The sequence below is a fragment of the Procambarus clarkii genome, unplaced genomic scaffold (assembly GCF_040958095.1).
Source record: "Procambarus clarkii isolate CNS0578487 unplaced genomic scaffold, FALCON_Pclarkii_2.0 HiC_scaffold_105, whole genome shotgun sequence".
NCBI classification, from domain to species: domain Eukaryota; kingdom Metazoa; phylum Arthropoda; class Malacostraca; order Decapoda; family Cambaridae; genus Procambarus; species Procambarus clarkii.
Window position 1 is genome coordinate 2365981 of NW_027189138.1, and position 10358 is coordinate 2376338.

Genomic DNA, 10358 nt, shown 5'->3' on the forward strand with positions numbered 1-10358 from the left:
AAAAATAGTGATTGAAAATGAAGTATTTAAGGTTATTTTCTGATCAATTATGTGTTTGCATAATTTTTATCGTATATATAATGAATTAATCATCGAATTTAGCAATATTTTGACCTTTATCATCCCCTTTTCCTTTATGTGATTTACACTAAATATCATCGAATGATAAACGTCAAAATATTACTGAATTCGATGATTTTTAGTACGAAACAAAATGCAAGAAAACTTGCTTAAGGGGGCGATAGTTAGGGTTCATGAAAGTTGTTCTAGTGCAGTGAAAATTTATTGACGTGTTACACGGGAAGAGGGCTGCAAGTGGTCCAAGTTTCAGCATCGCTGCCTAAATAGAGAGGGAGAAAAAAAAAAAAAACTTTTTTTAACCATTTTTTTACATGTTTTAAAGTTGATATAACAAATACAAATATCAACTGATATTATTTCTATGATACTCAGCTATCACAATACTATATAATAAAGGTTGTCTAGTGGCATTATTATCCCAAACCTATTTAGTGCAATAATACAAATTTTCAAAATTCACCCAAAAAATTATGCAACAAAATGATGTTTATAAATATATATAAAATCAATAAATGATCTTAGGGGAAATATATAACTTGAGTTTTTAGAGGCACAGACTCTACATATAATGTGCAAGTTCCATGTAAATTGAATAATAAATAAAAAAGTTATTCAACCATATAGTTGCAAATTAGTTACCTGTAAAAAATGAAGGTCAAAGTTCAGCCACCTTTGGCTGAGGTTGATGAACTACCAATTTCAATCAAAATTACCACCCTTGTAGATTGGCATTCCTTCAGTAAGGTGTGTAAGTTCCATGAAGATCGCCTGATAAAAAAAAAAAAAAAAAATTATTAAAAAAAAAAATAAAAAAAAAAAAATAAAAAAAAATAAAAAAAAAGACAGCAGCTTTATATTTACAATTATTTATGATATAGTATCAAGATATAAAACATAATACATACTAACCTAATATAATTGGTCTGAAATATGCAACATCTTGCAACATCAAGAGGGAGAACGTCTTGAGTTGCAGGTCTAAGATCTTGAGTGGCAGGTGCCGCAGGTGGTGTGGCAGGTGCCGCAGGTGGTGTGGCAGGTGCAGCAGGAGGTGTGGCAGGTGCCACAGAGGTGTGGCAGGTGCCACAGGAGGTGTGGGTGCCTGGGTGTGAGGCGAGGTAGTGTGTTGTGGGGGCGGGAGGCTGCCCTCTCTCTTCACTCAAGGGAACTCTTGTTTTGCCTCAGTGTGGCTTTACGCTCCTTCTTTACTTGGCTAACGCGTAGAGCTCTTGCCTTTAGAGCTTTCTTCTTGTCCGATACTATATCCATTGTGCAGTATATGCAAGAAAATACGATCTGTGCGAGCGCGTCAGGCATGCGACCGCCGGCACAGACACTGAGAGGGTGACTAAGCCAGAGTAATCGGATTATAGCCCCTCCCTCTCACAGAAGACAGTTGCCAGCGAGTGTGTTTATAATTTGTATATGCATAACAAGATATTCTCCACTCTATTGCGAAATACTAGACGCTTACAACGTATGACGCATCACCCTACGGCGCACCCAAGCCGCGAGGACCAGATTTCGGGCAATTGCGGCTGGAAAATTTGCTCTAATTACGTTATTTATTATCATAACATTAAACGGTTTGCACCACGGTGTTGCCAGAACGTTGTAGTATTTTTATAAATTTTTCGTGTTTGGCCGAATTTTTTCGGCCAAACAATTATAACGCCACCTTAAAATGCAATATTCTGCGAAAATCTGAGATATGAAGGCCAAATCACATATCGTGATACTACATGAAATAGTATCGAAATATTGATAAAAATGAATATATTTACGTAATATCAAACCACGTGAAAAACGTGAAAAAAGTCATTATTATACCAAATTTGAGGATTTTAACTTCGAATCATAAAGCGACGTTTCGTATTTTTTAGACCCTAGAAAAGACGTATAAAGATGTTGCTTCCAATACAAATGACAAAAATCAATGTCTTTTCATTAAAATTAACTAAAATGTTCCTGATTTTCGGTTTATATTACCGATGGAAGATGTACACGTAAAACCGTTCTAATCCGGCTGAAACGTCGATATATGCAATAAAAACAGAACTTCTCCCCTTTTCAATATCTTTCTCAGTATTTTAACGAGAAACAAATAGATGATTGAAAATGAAGTATTTAAGGTTATTTTCTGATCAATTATGTGTTTGCATAATTTTTATCGTATATATAATGAATTAATCATCGAATTTAGCAATATTTTGACCTTTATCATCCCCTTTTCCTTTATATGATTTACACAAAATATCATCGAATGATAAACGTCAAAATATTACTGAATTCGATGATTTTTAGTACGAAACAAAATGCAAGAAAACTTGCTTAAAATGCAATATTTTGCGAAAATCTGAGATTTGAAGGCCAAATCACATATCGTGATACTACATGATATAGTATCGAAATATTGGTAAAAATGAATATATATACGTAATATCAAACTACATGAAAAACGTGAAAAAGTCATTATTATACCAAATTTGAGGATTTTAACTTCGAATCATAAAGCGACGTTTCGTATTTTTTAGACCCAAAAAAGACGTATAAAGATGTTGCTTCCAATACAAATGATAAAAATAAATGTGTTTTCATTAAAATTAACTAAAATGTTCCTGATTTCCGGTTTATATTACCGATGGAAGATGTACACGTAAAACCGTTCTAATCCGGCTGAAACGTCGATATATGCAATAAAAACAGAACTTCTCCCCTTTTCAATATCTTACTCAGTATTTTAACAAGAAACAAATAGATGATTGAAAATGAAGTATTTAAGGTTATTTTCTGATCAATTATGTGTTTCCAAAATTTTTCTCGTATATTTAATGAAATAATAACAATAAACTGGAAATTCACAAAAACGTGGAAAAACGGCAAAATATTGCTTAATTCGATGATATTTTGTTTAAATCACATAAAGGAAAAGGAGATGATCAACGTCAAAATATTGCTGAATTCGATGATTTTTAGTACGAAACAAAATGCAAGAAAACTTGCTTAAAATGCAATATTATGAGAAAATCTGAGATTTGAAGGCCGAATCACATATCGTGATACTACATGAAATAGTATCGAAATATTGGTAAAAATGAATATATTTACGTAATATCAAACTACATGAAAAACGTGAAAAAAGTCATTATTATACCAAATTTGAGGATTTTAACTTCGAATCACAGAGCGACGTTTCGTATTTTTTAGACCCTAGAAAAGACGTATAAAGATGTTGCTTCCAATACAAATGATAAAAATCAATGTGTTTTCATTAAAATTAACTAAAATGTTTCTGATTTTCGGTTTATATTTCCGATGGAAGATGTACACGTAAAACCGTTCTACTCCGGCTGAAACGTCGATATATGCAATAAAATCAGAACTTCTTCCCTTTTCAATATCTTACTCAGTATTTTACCGAGAAACAAATAGATGATTAAAAATGAAGTATTTAAGGTTATTTTCTGATCAATTATGTGTTTCCATAATTTTTCTCGTATATTTAATGAAATAATAACAATAAACTGAAAATCCACAAAAACGTGGAAAAACGGCAAAATATTGCCTAATTCGATGATATTTTGTTTAAATCACATAAAGGAAAAGGAGATGATAAAGGTCAAAATATTGCTAAATTCGATGATTTTTAGTACAAAACAAAATGCAAGAAAACTTGCTTAAAAATGCAAAATTTGCTAAATTCTGAGATTTGAAGGCCAAATCACATATCGTGAGAAAACATGAAGTGGTATCGAAATATTGGTAAAACGAATATATATACGTAAAATCACACTACATGAATAACGTGAAAAAAGTCCCTATATTACCATATTTGAGGATTTTAACTTCAAATCATAGAGCGAGGTTTCGGATTATTTAGATCCAGGAAAAGACATATGACAATGTTGTTTCAAATACAAATGATAAAAATCAATGTGTTTTCATTAGAATTAACTAAAATGTTCCTGATTTTCCGTTTATATTACCGATGGAAGATGTACACGTAAAACCGCTCTAATCCGGCTGAAACGTCGATATATGCAATAAAAACAGAACTTCTCCCCTTTCCAATATCTTACTCAGTATTTTAACGAGAAACAAATAGTTGATTGAAAATGAAGTGTTTAAGGTCAAATTCTCATCAATTATGTGTTTGCATCATTTTTATCGTATATTTAATGAATTAATAGCAATAAACTGAAAAATCTCAAAAACGTGGAAAAACAGCAAAATATTGCCTAATTCGATGATATTTTGTTTATATCACATAAAGGAAAAGGGGATGATGAACGTCAAAATATTGCTGAATTCGATGATTTTTAGTACGAAACAAAATGCAAGAAAACTTGCTTAAAATGCAATATTAAGCGAAAATCTGAGATTTGGAGGCCAAATCACAAATCGTGATACTACATGAAATAGTATCGAAATATTGGTAAAAATGAATATATTTACGTAATATCAAACTACATGAAAAACGTGAAAAAAGTCATTATTATACCAAATTTGAGGATTTTAACTTCGAATCATAGAGCGACGTTTCGTATTTTTTAGACACTAGAAAAGACGTATAAATATGTTGCTTCCAATACATATGACAAAAATCAATGTCTTTTCATTAAAATTAACTAAAATGTTCCTGATTTTCGGTTTATATTACCGATGGAAGATGTACACGTAAAACCGCTCTAATCCGGCTGAAACGTCGATATATGCAAAAAAACAGAACTTCTCCCCTTTTCAATATCTTACTCAGTATTTTAACGAGAAACAAATAGATGATTGAAAATCAAGTATTTAAGGTTATTTTCTGGTCAATTATGTGTTTGCATAATTTTTATCGTATATTTAATGAATTAATCATCGAATTTAGCAATATTTTGACCTTTATCATCCCCTTTTCCTTTATGTGATTTACACAAAATATCATCGAATGATAAACGTCAAAATATTACTGAATTCGATGATTTTTAGTACGAAACAAAATGCAAGAAAACTTGCTTAAAATGCAATATTCTGCGAAAATCTGAGATATGAAGGCCAAATCACATATCGTGATACTACATGAAATAGTATCGAAATATTGATAAAAATGAATATATTTACGTAATATCAAACTACGTGAAAAACGTGAAAAAAGTCATTATTATACCAAATTTGAGGATTTTAACTTCGAATCATAAAGCGACGTTTCGTATTTTTTAGACCCTAGAAAAGACGTATAAAGATGTTGCTTCCAATACAAATGACAAAAATCAATGTCTTTTCATTAAAATTAACTAAAATGTTCCTGATTTTCGGTTTATAATACCGATGGAAGATGTACACGTAAAACCGTTCTAATCCGGCTGAAACGTCGATATATGCAAAAAAACAGAACTTCTCCCCTTTTCAATATCTTACTCAGTATTTTAACGAGAAACAAATAGATGATTGAAAATGAAGTATTTAAGGTTATTTTCTGATCAATTATGTGTTTGCATAATTTTTATCGTATATATAATGAATTAATCCTCGAATTTAGCAATATTTTGACCTTTATCATCCCCTTTTCCTTTATATGATTTACACAAAATATCATCGAATGATAAACGTCAAAATATTACTGAATTCGATGATTTTTAGTACGAAACAAAATGCAAGAAAACTTGCTTAAAACGCAATATTTTGCGAAAATCTGAGATTTGAAGGCCAAATCACATATCGTGATACTACATGATATAGTATCGAAATATTGGTAAAAATGAATATATATACGTAATATCAAACTACATGAAAAACGTGAAAAAGTCATTATTATACCAAATTTGAGGATTTTAACTTCGAATCATAAAGCGACGTTTCGTATTTTTTAGACCCAAAAAAGACGTATAAAGATGTTGCTTCCAATACAAATGATAAAAATAAATGTGTTTTCATTAAAATTAACTAAAATGTTCCTGATTTCCGGTTTATATTACCGATGGAAGATGTACACGTAAAACCGTTCTAATCCGGCTGAAACGTCGATATATGCAATAAAAACAGAACTTCTCCCCTTTTCAATATCTTACTCAGTATTTTAACAAGAAACAAATAGATGATTGAAAATGAAGTATTTAAGGTTATTTTCTGATCAATTATGTGTTTCCAAAATTTTTCTCGTATATTTAATGAAATAATAACAATAAACTGGAAATTCACAAAAACGTGGAAAAACGGCAAAATATTGCTTAATTCGATGATATTTTGTTTAAATCACATAAAGGAAAAAGAGATGATCAACGTCAAAATATTGCTGAATTCGATGATTTTTAGTACGAAACAAAATGCAAGAAAACTTGCTTAAAATGCAATATTATGAGAAAATCTGAGATTTGAAGGCCGAATCACATATCGTGATACTACATGAAATAGTATCGAAATATTGGTAAAAATGAATATATTTACGTAATATCAAACTACATGAAAAACGTGAAAAAAGTCATTATTATACCAAATTTGAGGATTTTAGCTTCGAATCATAAAGCGACGTTTCGTATTTTTTAGACCCTAGAAAAGGCGTATAAAGATGTTGCTTCCAATACAAATGACAAAAATCAATGTCTTTTCATTAAAATTAACTAAAATGTTCCTGATTTTCGGTTTATAATACCGATGGAAGATGTACACGTAAAACCGTTCTACTCCGGCTGAAACGTCGATATATGCAATAAAAACAGAACTTCTCCCCTTTTCAATATCTTACGCAGTATTTTAACGAGAAACAAATAGATGATTGAAAATGAAGTATTTAAGGTTATTTTCTGATCAATTATGTGTTTGCATAATTTTTATCGTATATATAATGAATTAATCATCGAATTTAGCAATATTTTGACCTTTATCATCCCCTTTTCCTTTATGTGATTTACACAAAATATCATCGAATGATAAACGTCAAAATATTACTGAAAGCGATGATTTTAGTACGAAACAAAATGCAAGAAAACTTGCTTAAAAAGTAATATTAAGCGAAAATCTGGGATTTGACGGCCAAATCACATATCGTGATACTACATGAAACAGTATCGATATATTGGTAAAAATGAATATATTTACGTAATATCAAACTACATGAAAAACGTGAAAAAAGTCATTATTATACCAAATTTGAGGATTTTAACTTCGAATCACAGAGCGACGTTTCGTATTTTTTAGACCCTAGAAAAGACGTATAAAGATGTTGCTTCCAATACAAATGATAAAAATCAATGTGTTTTCATTAAAATTAACTAAAATGTTTCTGATTTTCGGTTTATATTTCCGATGGAAGATGTACACGTAAAACCGTTCTACTCCGGCTGAAACGTCGATATATGCAATAAAATCAGAACTTCTTCCCTTTTCAATATCTTACTCAGTATTTTACCGAGAAACAAATAGATGATTAAAAATGAAGTATTTAAGGTTATTTTCTGATCAATTATGTGTTTCCATAATTTTTCTCGTATATTTAATGAAATAATAACAATAAACTGAAAATCCACAAAAACGTGGAAAAACGGCAAAATATTGCCTAATTCGATGATATTTTGTTTAAATCACATAAAGGAAAAGGAGATGATAAAGGTCAAAATATTGCTAAATTCGATGATTTTTAGTACAAAACAAAATGCAAGAAAACTTGCTTAAAAATGCAAATTTGCTAAATTCTGAGATTTGAAGGCCAAATCACATATCGTGAGAAAACATGAAGTGGTATCGAAATATTGGTAAAACGAATATATATACGTAAAATCACACTACATGAATAACGTGAAAAAAGTCCCTATATTACCATATTTGAGGATTTTAACTTCAAATCATAGAGCGAGGTTTCGGATTATTTAGATCCAGGAAAAGACATATGACAATGTTGTTTCAAATACAAATGATAAAAATCAATGTGTTTTCATTAGAATTAACTAAAATGTTCCTGATTTTCCGTTTATATTACCGATGGAAGATGTACACGTAAAACCGCTCTAATCCGGCTGAAACGTCGATATATGCAATAAAAACAGAACTTCTCCCCTTTCCAATATCTTACTCAGTATTTTAACGAGAAACAAATAGTTGATTGAAAATGAAGTGTTTAAGGTCAAATTCTCATCAATTATGTGTTTGCATCATTTTTATCGTATATATAATGAATTAATCATCGAATTTAGCAATATTTTGACCTTTATCATCCCCTTTTCCTTTATGTGATTTACACAAAATATCATCGAATGATAAACGTCAAAATATTACTGAATTCGATGATTTTTAGTACGAAACAAAATGCAAGAAAACTTGCTTAAAATGCAATATTTTGCGAAAATCTGAGATTTGAAGGCCAAATCACATATCGTGATACTACATGATATAGTATCGAAATATTGGTAAAAATGAATATATATACGTAATATCAAACTACATGAAAAACGTGAAAAAGTCATTATTATACCAAATTTGAGGATTTTAACTTCGAATCATAAAGCGACGTTTCGTATTTTTTAGACCCAAAAAAGACGTATAAAGATGTTGCTTCCAATACAAATGGTAAAAATCAATGTGTTTTCATTAAAATTAACTAAAATGTTCCTGATTTCCGGTTTATATTACCGATGGAAGATGTACACGTAAAACCGTTCTAATCCGGCTGAAACGTCGATATATGCAATAAAAACAGAACTTCTCCCCTTTCCAATATCTTACTCAGTATTTTACCGAGAAACAAATAGTTGATTGAAAATGAAGTATTTAAGGTTATTTTCTGATCAATTATGTGTTTGCATCATTTTTATCGTATATTTAATGAAATAATAACAATAAACTGGAAATTCACAAAAACGTGGAAAAACGGCAAAATATTGCTTAATTCGATGATATTTTGTTTAAATCACATAAAGGAAAAGGAGATGATAAACGTCAAAATATTGCTGAATTCGATGATTTTTAGTACGAAACAAAATGCAAGAAAACTTGCCTAAAATGCAATATTATGCGAAAATCTAAGATTTGAAGGCCAAATCACATATCGTGATACTACATGAAATAGTATCGAAATATTGGTAAAAATGATTATTTTACGTAATATCAAACTACATGAAAAACGTGAAAAAAGTCATTATTATACCAAATTTGAGGATTTTAACTTCGAATCATAAAGCAACGTTTCGTATTTTTTAGACCCTAGAAAAGACGTATAAAGATGTTGCTTCCATACACATGACAAAAATCAATGTGTTTTCATTAAAATTAACTAAAATGTTCCTGATTTTCGGTTTATATTACCGATGGAAGATGTACACGTAAAACCGTTCTACTCCGGCTGAAACGTCGATATATGCAATAAAAACAGAACTTCTCCCCTTTTCAATATCTTACGCAGTATTTTAACGAGAAACAAATAGATGATTGAAAATGAAGTATTTAAGGTTATTTTCTGATCAATTATGTGTTTGCATAATTTTTATCGTATATATAATGAATTAATCATCGAATTTAGCAATATTTTGACCTTTATCATCCCCTTTTCCTTTATGTGATTTACACAAAATATCATCGAATGATAAACGTCAAAATATTACTGAATTCGATGATTTTTAGTACGAAACAAAATGCAAGAAAACTTGCTTAAAATGCAATATTTTGCGAAAATCTGAGATTTGAAGGCCAAATCACATATCGTGATACTACATGATATAGTATCGAAATATTGGTAAAATTAATATATATACGTAATATCAAACTACATGAAAAACGTGAAAAAGTCATTATTATACCAAATTTGAGGATTTTAACTTCGAATCATAAAGCGACGTTTCGTATTTTTTAGACCCAAAAAAGACGTATAAAGATGTTGCTTCCAATACAAATGGTAAAAATCAATGTGTTTTCATTAAAATTAACTAAAATGTTCCTGATTTCCGGTTTATATTACCGATGGAAGATGTACACGTAAAACCGTTCTAATCCGGCTGAAACGTCGATATATGCAATAAAAACAGAACTTCTCCCCTTTCCAATATCTTACTCAGTATTTTACCGAGAAACAAATAGTTGATTGAAAATGAAGTATTTAAGGTTATTTTCTGATCAATTATGTGTTTGCATCATTTTAATCGTATATTTAATGAAATAATAACAATAAACTGGAAATTCACAAAAACGTGGAAAAACGGCAAAATATTGCTTAATTCGATGATATTTTGTTTAAATCACATAAAGGAAAAGGAGATGATAAACGTCAAAATATTGCTGAATTCGATGATTTTTAGTACGAAACAAAA

The 10358-nt window shown here is 30.0% G+C and overlaps 1 long non-coding RNA gene across 1 annotated transcript; it reads right to left on the reverse strand.

Annotated features, from left to right (window-relative positions):
* Nucleotides 1-261: 261 nt before the first annotated feature.
* On the reverse strand, nt 262-1579 carry LOC138360283 (uncharacterized). The gene is made up of 3 exons (XR_011226266.1): nt 991-1579; nt 721-849; nt 262-340 (listed from the first exon to the last, which is right to left on the reverse strand). It is a non-coding gene; the product is annotated as an uncharacterized lncRNA (long non-coding RNA).
* Between the last annotated feature and the right edge of the window lie 8779 nt (nt 1580-10358).